Source organism: Quercus suber, unplaced genomic scaffold, assembly GCF_002906115.3.
Source record: "Quercus suber isolate HL8 unplaced genomic scaffold, Cork oak 2.0 scaffold_152, whole genome shotgun sequence".
NCBI lineage: Eukaryota > Viridiplantae > Streptophyta > Magnoliopsida > Fagales > Fagaceae > Quercus > Quercus suber.
Window position 1 is genome coordinate 1,271,629 of NW_027069613.1, and position 12,445 is coordinate 1,284,073.

The window sequence follows — 12,445 nt, forward strand, 5'->3', positions numbered from 1 at the left end:
AAACTTGCAATAATTGAAATTATTCTTTTGAATGTAACCCATATTTCTTTTATATTTCTCTATTGTTTAGTCATATATATTTTGTTTTGTTTCAATAATTTTTAAGCAGTGAATCATCTGATTCTTTAATATTTTTTAGTCTTTCAGAAGATTTAATATTTGAATTTTTGAGTAATTTTTTTTGCAGTATCTAAAATTGTTTGACAAATTTTTTGTAATCCATTACACGTTTAAGCAATGACTTCTTCATCAAATTGATTTTAGGATTTATTGATAACATTTTAGATAGATACAAATATAGTTGTAATTGTAAATCAAATACTACTTTCTTTTGTTACTTGATTATTAGGAAAAAGATAACATAAATTGCATATCTATCCAAAAAAAAAAAAAAAAGGAACTTAAAAAAATTAACAAAAATGAAATCACTGTTAATTTCTAATACTTCAAACAAATTGAATATATTAACAAAAGGAACGTAATTTTAATGGGATCATTGTTACTTTCTAATTCTATCCCTTTTTTTTTAAGGTAATTCTATTCTATTTAATTTAGGCTTTGTTGATAATATTTTAGATAAACGAACCGACTAAGTTTAATCTCTTTACTCAAAAAAAAAAAAAACTAAATTTAATTTCTTTTTAAAATGTTAGAAAATACTTTTTGTAAGTTACACGTTTTGTGAAAACACTAATTGTTATTTTATCCAAAGAAATTAATATGAACAAATATATTGTAAAAAAATAAGAATTAAATTAGGGGTGGCAAAATCAATCCAAACTTATTTGCTCATCCAAATCCACCCACTTAAATGAGACATAAACCCACCCAATTAACATTAATGTTTATTAGGTTTTAATTGGTTACCCAATTATGATCCAAGTATCATCTAGATATATATATATATATATATATATACACACACCGAAACTTCTGAAATTTTCACAATTTTTCACATCATCATAATATTTAAATAAAATTATCATTTTATTTAAAAAAATTATTTTTTTAGTTCAAATTTAACCAGGAATAAAATTCTATCTCTCTAATAAGTCCAACTTAAACTTAAACTCAAACTCATCATTATTATTTTTTTTTAAATAAAGTTATTTTCATTTAATCAAAATTTAACAAAAAGTGAAACTCTATCTCTCTAACAAGTTCAACTTAAACTCAAACTCAATTATTGATAATCTATATAAAAAACAAAAATTATGATAGAACTCATAAATATTAAAAGAAAAAAAAAAAAAAAAAAAGACTAACATTGTAAAAAAGAGACTCTCGTTGATAATCGTGGGTTTGATTTTTTGGTTGAAATTTTTACTATTTTTTTTTATTATACATGACAAATAAAACATACCTATTTTTTTGGAGAAAAATAAAAAATGCAACCTATATCTTCCAACCTAAGGAACAATAAATTTTTATTTGGTATGTTATATATAAATTTGTTAAATTTAGTTGGGTTCTGAATTAAAATTTGGGGATTTTATAAATTTTGAAGTTTTAAATCTTAAGATTTTTAGTATTTGTGTCTCAGTAGGTTGATCTTAATTCTTCACCTTAAATACTTTTTTATTTAGGTTCATATGGTTTTTTGTTTTCTTATTAAAAGCAATATCTTTTGTTGATTAATTATTTGTTTGAATTAATTTGATTTTTTTTTTTCATTTACTCATTGTTGTATTTTTTTTTCTAAAGTGAATAGTTTTTCCATATATCGCATGGGTAACTAACTAGTTTCTACAAATTATCCAACTCCAAAATAGCCAAAAACTATTAAAATTACCAAAATATCCCCTCATTCTAAAAAATAACCAAAATAACATTTAAACTTAAAAATGACCAAAATACCCCCTAAAACCTATAAAAAGACCAAAACACCCATTAAACCTAAAAATTGACCAAAATACCTCGAAACCCAAAAAATAACCAAAATACCCTCGAAACTCAAAAAACGACTAAAATACCCCCCAAAACTTTAAAATTACCAAAATACCCCTGAAACATAAAAAATGACCGAAATACCCCTGAAACCAAGAAAAAAACTAAAATACTACTAAAATTACCAAAATACTCCTGAAACTCAAAGAAAATTACCAAAATACAGCTGAAACCTACAAATGACCAAAATGCCTCTAAAATTCAAAAAATGAACAAAATACCCTCGAAACCTAAAAACATATATGTAATCATGTTTCAGTTTTAAAATAAAAGAAATTTCTAGAGAGAGTATAGAGTACCAATGTTGAAAAGAGGCGTGAAACGAGAACGAAGGAAGAAGATAAAAAAAAATAAAAAAAGGGTAAAGTTTAGTGATTTAAAACAACATCGTTCCAATTTTTTTTTTTAATTGGATACAAAACGACGTCGTTTTAGTATGTAGGTTAAATTTCTGAATCTCTTTTTTAAATGTTGTCTTCTATTATCTCTAATCTCTTGTCCGCCTCCACCCTCCTCTCTCTCTCTCATTCCTCAACCCCTGCCTTCGCCCCCAGCCCACCACCGTCGTCCACTGGATGCCACCGTTTCCAAGTTGTCCCCTCTCATCTCTCCTCTTTGTCACAACTATTATCTAGAAATTTCAAGAGGATGTTTTGATGCTTAATACCTAGCTACTATGGTTCCCCTTTCTATGCTTTCTTTCAGGTATGAAAATTTATATAATGCTCAATATATACATGCTTCTCCTTGCAATGCTTTTTTGAAAGATGAAGAATTTGTTTAAAAATTTTGTGAAAGATTTTGAACATGTTTGTCTGTTTGTTTTTTTTTTTTTTTTTTTTTTGAATATTTGGGTTGTTTGATATTTTTATGTGGGTTGCTTGATGATTTTTTAAAAAAAATTATTTGTTCGTTTTATTTTTGCACCAAATTAACCGCACCGCCATGGTCAACCGAACCTGGTGTAGACCGGTTCTTCCTTCTTTTTTTTTTTTTTGTTAGTTACACTACTCGTTTCTGGCCCCCTCTCATTGTCTTTATAAAAACAGAGCAATCTCTCTCATTTAGTCGTATTCTCTTCTATCTCATTCTCTTCTCTCATTTTTAATCTCTCAAGGATGAGGAGATACGCCCGATTGGCTGCTGCAGCACGACGTCTTCCAAAAACTACTCGTCCAAATGAGAGCAAAACCATTGAGAGCAAAACTACTCTTCCAAATGAGAGCAAAATTGAGAACAAACCCACTGAGACTGAGAGCAAGACTACTTGTCCAAATGAGAGCAAAACCACTACTGAGATTGAGAGCAAAACCACCAATGAGATTAGTATTTTTTTTTTCTTCCTTCTTTTTCATTGTTGTTTTTGTTTTTATTTGGTCACAACAATAAAAAAGAAGAAAAAAAGATACCAGTCTCATTAGTGGTTTTACTCTCAGTCTCAGTGGTGGTTTTGCTCTCATTTGGACAAGTAGTTTTGCTCTCAGTCTCAGTGGTTTTGTTCTCAGTTTTGCTCTCATTTGGAAGAGTAGTTTTTGCGTCGTGCTGCAGCAGCCAATCGGGCGTATCTCCTCATCCTTGAGAGACTAAAAATGAGAGAAGAGAATGAGATAAAAGAGAATACGACTAAATGAGAGAGATTGCTCTGTTTTTATAAAGACAATAAGAGGGAGCCAAAAAGAGTAGTGTAACTGACAAAAAAAATGAAGGGTAAGAACCAGTCTACACCAGGTTCGGTTGACCATGACGGGACGGTGCGATTAATTCGGTGCAAAAATAAAACGAGCAAATAATTTAAAAAAAAAAATCATCAAGCAACCCACATAGAAATATCAAACCCAAATATTCAAAAAAAAAAAAAAAAAAAAAAAAGACAAATATTTTCAAAATCTTTCACAAAATTTTCAAACAAATTCTCCATCTTTCAAAAAAGCATTGCAAGGAAAAGCAGGTATATATTGAGCATTATATAAATTTTCATACCTGGAAGAAAGCATAGAAAGGAGAACCATAGTAGCTAGGTATTAAGCATCAAAACATTCTCAAACGGTGGCATCAAGTGGACAACAGTGGTGGGCTGGTGGCGAAAGCAGGGCCTAAGGAATGAGAAAGAGAGAGAGAGAGAGAAAAGGGGGAGAGGCGGACAAGAGATTAGAGATAAGAGAAGACAACATTTAAAAAAGAGATTCAAAAATTTAGGCCTTGTTTGGTTTACTCCTAACTCAAAACTCAATTCTCAAATCTCATTTCTCATCACTCAAACTCAGTTTTCATATCTCATATTTCTATAGAAAAAGAAAGAATAAAGAAGAATAATAAGAACCCAGCCGTGAAACCAGAGTGAAGAAGAAAAAAAGAAAAGAAAAAAGAAAAAAGAGAAGAAGATGAAAAACCCAGCCGTGAAAAAAAAAAGAAAAAGGAAGATAAGAAAAAGAGAAGCAGCTGAAAGAAGTATAAAACTAAGCAAAATATCACCCGGAAGCTGCATTGCCTCTGCTCCAACACCTTGGCAGCTCTGATGAGACGATCACCGCTCTCAGTCTCACGAACGGAGATGTTGAGGACGAGCTTCTGGACCTTCATCTCCCTCATTGGGTTGCTTAGTTTCTTCTCCGAAGCCTTTAAAATCCAAAACCCAGCACACTCGTCAAATAAATCATTACATTAAAAAAAACAACAACAAAATTGATAACTGAGAGAAAAAGAGAGAGAGGCACCATTGTTGTGTGGATGTGGAAGAGCAGAGTACCGAGGCGAAACGGCTGAGAAACTAAACGAGAGAAAGATTTGGATTTATAGTAAGAGTAGGGTGTTAGGTTTTGGTTGTGAGAAATTACGATATTGTCCTCCCAAGAGCCAGAAAGCCGGGAAGAGATTTGGGGTATTTTGGGGTATAAGCGGAGTATAGTTTGAGGTTTTGGCTGTGTGAAATTACGACACTGTCCTCCCAAGCTTGCGAAACGACCGGTTAGCTGAACCAGAGAGCGGGAGAGCGATTTGGGGGTATATCAGGAGTAGGGGGTTTAAAGTTTTAGTTGTAAGAAATTACGTTATTGCCCCCTAAATTTTGCAGATTCCCCCTAATATTGCCCCTAAATGAAATAGCAATCCCCGTTTCACTTTGATATTGCTCAATCAAGGCAATGCTTTTCCACTCAGATTGTCCAAAACTTACTTCAATATGCCACAACAGTGAAGAAACAACTAAATATGGCTCCTACCTCAACAATAGGCAATCAAAACCATCATCAAAAACTCTGGGAAGCTTTCATTTAGTGATATCACAATCAATAGCAATGCAGGTTGGGGCAATGGTTGAGCTGTCAACTTTGTTCACAAAGGGATCTATCTTCACCCAAATAAGAGAGAACACTGAAGCCAAACAGCACGGACCAAAGAACAACAATGGTTGGAGTCCTGTTTTGGCAACCCATGAGACCCTTCACGAATGGAAAGAGATGAGAAATAACCCAGAAAGCAAAGAAATTCTTGCCAAAGAGTGGTCCCCATGCTACAATTCCCTTGTTAAGTGCATCAGAAAATCCAGCAACAACGCCAACAATGTTGATTATGATTAGTGTTTTTGGAGGGATGAGAAGTGTTGTCCACTTGACAATGTAGAGATCACCAAACTCTATATCATCAGCTGGCTTTGCAGTGCCTGTGAAGTTGGTATCAATTCCACCCATCAGGTTCAGGAATCCTTGGAAGACGGCAAAGAGGTGGGATGAAACACCTCCAATCACCCAGAACTGCTCATTTCTCCACCAGTCCTGAATGCTGCCTGACACCACTCCACCACATCTCAATCACATTGGTCAGAATGATGGTAAGGCCAAGATAAAGGAGGTTTCCGAGGTTGGTCATCTGAAACAAATTACAAGGTATAACATGAGGTAAGTTCTTTGAGTACATTGTTTGAAAACATAAACGTTAAAAAAAATTATAGCAAGATTGAATTTTTTATTATATGTTTGAGTTCATCAACCATATATCAGTGCTCATTGATTTTGAAATATTGACCAACATCTTCACGAAATTTGGAAAAACACCATAAGGTCATACCAGGCCGACTTAAATACTAATCTGATGCATTTTTATACTTGTATGTAGCACAGTGTTATTATGTATAAACTTGTCTAAAATACCTCTCCCAAGACCCCAAAAACACATGATTTCTAATTTTTAAGTGAAAGTACAAGAAATTACCGCATCTGTTGCTACAATAAATTTCCCTGTGAGAAGGCAAATTACAGGGATTGAGAAGTAAACTACAAGAGGGAAGGATGTAAATGGGTAAACAACAGTGTTTATAAATGCTAGTCTTTGAAGCCATTTGAGGCGGCCTGCTGCATAACCGTACCATAAGGGACAATGTCTACTTAGGAAAATCTCCACAGATCCAAGTGCCCACCAGAGAACTTGGTGCAATCGATCAGATAGGTTGAGGGGGACTGAACCTTTGAATGCTGTTCTTAAGGGCATGCAGTAAATTGATCTCCATTCTCGGCAGTGCATTTTGAAACCCGCCAAAATATCCTTAGTGGCCGAACCATATATCCAACAAATCTGGGAGGTCAGAATACAAAATTTGAATTATTACAGAAAAAGAGGAGAAGGTTTATATGGGTTTCAAGGTCACATTTAGTAATGGTTAACGCTCAAGTGAAAGTTTAGATGTATATGTATGTAGTACAACTTATAACAATAAGATCATAACATATTGGCAACCAAGAAGGGAAGCATGAAATTGCCGCATGATAGCAAGAACAAAAAGAATGTACCTCTCTTCCCCATGAAGTCTTCTGTCCATAACCACAACTAATGACATGAATTGCTTCCTTCATCAATGTTGATGGGTCAGCAGATTCAGGCACTCCTTCATTTTCCATAAGTGTAAACTCAATAAATACTGAAGAAGTGCCAAAAGTTCTCTTAAGGATCATCTGGGAGATGAGCAATGACCTCTCGTTCTGATCATAATCCTTAACGAAAAATCCAAGCAAATCTTAATTACTGCATGAAATGTCTGTTGAACTATTTTTCTTCATAACTAGACTTACTTTCAACCTCCTTGAGGTTAAATATGCCAGCATCAAGTTCTTCCTGTTTTGCATCTCTGTAAACCACCGAAGGATCTTTAGAGGGCTCCTTGGAGGAGTGCTTGCCAAACCATGAGCGGTATGGGGGAGAAGCCATAGGTAAGCCAGGCAAAGAAGGAGGTCCATAGCCATAAAGTGCTTGCCTATTGAAAACACAACCTGTTCCCACATAAACTGGTCCTTGAATGCCATCTAGTCCTTTCATTAACCTGAAATTGGAATGAAGAGATTCTCAAAACTCAGAAGGCTGAATACTTCGGTAATTATGCTGGGACTCCATCATAGCATAATTTTTTTTTTCAATTCTTCTATTTTATTATGAAAATGTGATATATCAATTTGCAAATGGGATAATACACCTACTTCTATTCATAAATTGAAGAGAGTAAAATTTGAGTTGGACTTTAACTTAAAAACACAGCTGGAATTGAAATGCTTCTGAATCCTTAATATTTACCATATATATGAAGTTATCAACCAGTTTTCAAATCCTGAATACTTACCAGATATTAATGTAGAAACTTATTTTCCATTATTATTTTTAATCATTTGACAATAAAACTCCCAACTTGATTGTTCAATTAAATTTTATAAAGATCTGTCTATGATGGATGAATTTCTGACATAGTTTAATACAGCTTTGAAATTTATATTTCTTACTTTCATAATATAGACAAGTGCTTATAAGGAAACTAACAAAAACAATGGATAAATCCATACGTGCTATCTTTTAAACTTACATCAAAGAAAACTGTTTTGCGGTTGGCATATCGATCACTGCGATCAATTCCATCAAACCTATTAGGGAACTGCATATAGCATACATCTCGACCAATTTGTGGGTCCATCAAGAAACACATCGCCTCATGAACTGCCTTGCATAGTTATCATAGTGATCACAATCAAGGTTGAGGATGTAGGGAGCATTTGTAAGAACTGCAGACACCCTAACCTGTAAATGCAACCATTAAAGTGTTATTGTAATGTTAGATTTCCAATGCCAATCATTAATTTTGTGAAAAGCATTTTCAGCATCAGCTTTCTTGTGGTGTCGGTAGACTGGCCTTTTCTCCCTGGATATATAGACCAGTCGAGTAAGTTCATTTCCCTCTACATAATGGGCACCACTATGTCCAAGGAAAACCTGAATCGATGAAAAAAAAAAAAATACCATAGTTAAAAACTCGTATTTTACAAACAGGGATGCACCATGTAAAAGCATTTTTCTAAGAAGATCTTAAAAACATTAATGGACTAATAGTTGCTAAGATTGTAATTTGGCGAGAGAAAAGAAGAAATGCTATCCACTCAAAAATTATGTTTCCATATATATAATTTCAAGTAAATGCCAACGAGATCTTCAAGTAATGGCCTTAAGCTTCAAAGTTTACAGCCCAAGAATTAGTTTGAGAAAAAGCCTTGTTTCATTCTATATACTAAATGCTTCCTGAAATGTAAGATATTAAACATCTAAATGTTACACTATTAATTGAAATTTTACACAAAAAATATAGCTAGAAGCTACATTTACCTGAATCATTCCTGTGCGGTCATTACTGTCATTCCCTGGCCAAGGTCTTCCATCTTGCATAGCCCAACCTTCTTCTGTTTTTTTCTGAGCCTTTGCTACTAAAGCATTAATGCACACTAAACTCTTCATAATCTCTCTGTAGCAAAATAGAATCAATTTTGAGACTGATTAGTTTTAGAGACACAATAATACATAAGTTAGCCAACAATAACACTTAAGAGAAGCAGAATCTGCTGGCCATAAGTTTAATATCAAAATCCTTAATTAAGATGTCAAAGTGGAATTAGTAATTGAGAAGTTGTAGCTAGACAGCATTTCAGTTGCTTACCTTTATTGCTCTACGTTCTTTCACAAAAGAAGGTTGCACTTTATCCTTCAAATAGTCAAACTTCTGTGCAAAGTAGAACTCAGGTGTACGTGGTTCAATAGCAAATTTTTTGCAGAATGGTACCCACTTTCTTGCAAAGTCAGCCATTTCAACAAGAGATTCAAATGAAAGCACGGAAGCTCCATCATCAGACAAATAGCAGCAGACTTTATCCACGGGGTAGTCCATTGCAAGGATGGAAAGCACAGCATTGGCAGTTATCAATAGTGGTTCTTTCATTGGATCAACAGTGCTCACAAAGACATCCACAGAAGTGAGCTGGGAGGGCTCACCCTCTCTTTCAAACCTGATATGTTAGTGAGTTGAACCATCCCATGTATGTATTTTGGTTCAAAATTTATCTATAATATTTTTGTTCAAAGTGTTCATCAATTAATAGGTCCATTTATATTTTAGTTGGAAGTTTTATTCAATACGTATTCTCTTCTAATGCAACCTTACATGTTAAATTACCTGCAGATTCAGCCTAAGCCTACATAAATGACACCTGTGATTGGGGGCCAAGATATAAGCACAGAGTTGAGATCAATTTCAGAAACATCAGTTGACAATGTTTGTAACCAGGTTTAATTAAAAAATGACAAGTAATTAGAAAAGGCCAAGTTTTACAGAGGATCAGACGCTATTGAACCAGCTTTGTACATGCATAAAATCTTATTGCACTAGTAAACACTTTCAAACAATTATAGCTTGCATCTTTGACATTGAAAGCCACAAGTATGTATACCTTGCAGACAGCTTGTCTATATATGTCTCCCTATTGAATACCTATATAACTATATTGCCCCCTCTACAATATATTCATAGGTGTTAGGCAAATTTTGATTGCCTATATAACTATATTTAAGATTTGGTTACACCTACATTACAGACTCCTCAAACCAGAGTCTGATATTAAAAAATAAATAAATAAATAAATAAATACAATTCTGCTGGTGCCTTCAGCCTTGTACACGTTGATATCACAAGCATTTGATCAATACGTGTGAAGACTGAAGAGATGTGCACTTTGTGACTGTCATTTTTTTTTTTTTTTTAATTCAGACAAGTGGTATCTCTGTGCCCTCCCAATCCCTGGGATGTGGCTTCACTTGTAGCCTCAGTATTTAATAATTGTTGCAGTTAGATTTCATCTGATATTGTCAACTTATTTCTTGATAAATTGTTCTAGTTTGTAGTTTCTTAGTTTCTCTTGATGGTCTTCTGCAGTTTCCTCTGTTGCTGATTACAACAGAGAAACTGTAGCTGTGATTGACTTGGTATAATTACTTAAGGAATTTAGCAATTTATGTGTAACGTTGTTGGTTGTAGCTATGTACTCCTAGCTGGAGGATTTTAAAAAGTAAAAACTCAATATTTGTCTAAACACCCAAAAAAAAAAAGAAAAAAAGACATTAGGACTTCCTTTGCCAATTTTAAATGCATATGAATATGATCATCACTCTCTCTGAATGATGCTTGTTTCTCCTCCCATTAATCTCAAACAAAGCTTCTACCATTGCATATGTGGGTGCCATGTATTCGTTGGAACTTGGAATCAATAGGCAAATATTGGTCATGTCACAAAGTGAACAGAAATATGCCCCATAGACTGAAAGCACCAAATGCAAGACCAACAAACTCTTCCATTAACACTCAAAAAGAGCTTCACAATACTAGTTACTTGCATTGCTGCCACCGCTCTAAAACTTCAACTCTTCTTGAGTCTCAGGTCGAGTAAATTTGAGAGCTTCAGCCACTAAACTTGCACCTCCTTGTGACAGGTGAGTGGGCCTGGAAAATCTCCCCAACCCCAGGTTCCTTAAAAATACACGATGGGTTCAAAATAAAGCCCCATATCCAGCCCATAAATGCCTAGTCATATCTTTATTTTATTTACTAAATAAAATTTAGTTACAATTCTTTAAATATAATACATTGGATTTCAAAATTAAATTCAAATACATGGTTACGTGGTCCAAATGAAGAAAAAACATTGTTAGCTAAGGGTGCATCTACATGGATTGAGATTTGAGGAGGTTGGAGGTTTGGATGGTGACGATCTGGTCATTGTATTCACGTGCTTTGCATCTGAGGCATTCAAGCTGCTACCTACTATACCTTTTTCTTTAACTACATGGGCTTCATTTACATCATTACATGTTTGCTTCCACTTGGGTCTAGACTGGGATTGTAATTAGCTTCATCTCTTGTAATTTAATTACAGACTCTAGTTGGTTTCTAATAAATTCAAAATGTAGTAGAAATACTCAAGGGAACCCCCCCCCCCCCCCACCCCCAAAAAAAAAAAAAAAAAATGAAGAAGAAGAAGAAGAAGAAGAAAAAATACCAACCAACCGACAAAGAAAGTAATGGGGTTTTTAGTATGCATATGATTCATTCATTGCAACTCTGTTAAAACGAAAAATACATAAATTTTTTTTTAATTATCATTTCAAAGATTAGAGTATTATTCATTACAGTTTTTCTCCTTCCTTTCTTTTTGTTTGGCCTAACCTCATAGATTCACAGAATCCAATTATCATCTTTAACCAAGGAGGAAAAATTAAAATATTATATATATTTGCTAGAGCGGAGTGGGTTTGGCATTGGTATCATCTACGAGAAAAATTATTGTCTATTTTAGTATAAGATCCTAATTTTTCCTTTTTTATACAACCTTTTTTTTTATAGGTCTTATACAACCATTCTTATACAACCATTTTTTTTTTTTTGATAGGTCTTATACAACCATTTTTCAAAAACACCATCATCAACTTATCTATTTTATACTACATTAAAAAAAAAATTATTTATTTATCAATTCTCTCTCTCTCTCTCTCTCATTGTGTATACTACATAAAAAATTTACATTCTCATAATCTTCTCCTTTATCATTATCCACAAACACATTGAACACATTAGTTGAAACATCCATCAAATTAATACAACCAGATCAAAGAAAAAAGTATATTGCATAAACAAATAGTTTTTGCTTCCAACCAAACTTGATAAATGAAAGTTACAGAACCAACAATGAATTATAATTTAAACTCAGGATATGAAAAATTACCCGCTCAACTATACTGGTGCATGCAACAATTTCTAAATTGAAAAGAAAAAACTTGTACAAAATTTTCATTATACTATACCAAAAGTTTCCTTTGTCTATGAATAGTATGTTGGCAAAAAAATTATTAAAAAAAAAAAAAAACACTTTAGAATACCCCTCTCTGTATCATAACACATCTGCAACAAGTTGAAAAAAATACCAAGTATTTAATTTGTCAATCATTTTCTCAACATCCATACAAAAGGAAAAAAAAATACCATTTTTTCTTAGAAAACTTCAACTACAGCGAGTGAATCTCAACACAACTACAACAAGTTACAAAAAGAAAAATAATTATTTACTTTGTCCATTATTTTCTCGACACCCAAAAATATATATATATATATATATAACCACTTACATTAAACAAACAACTCGGTGTAGATGAC

At 33.3% G+C, this 12,445-nt stretch overlaps 1 pseudogene; it reads right to left on the reverse strand.

Annotated features, from left to right (window-relative positions):
- Positions 1–5,191: 5,191 nt before the first annotated feature.
- Positions 5,192–10,482, reverse strand: LOC112006198 (cellulose synthase A catalytic subunit 8 [UDP-forming]-like; annotated as a pseudogene).
- Positions 10,483–12,445: the final 1,963 nt, after the last annotated feature.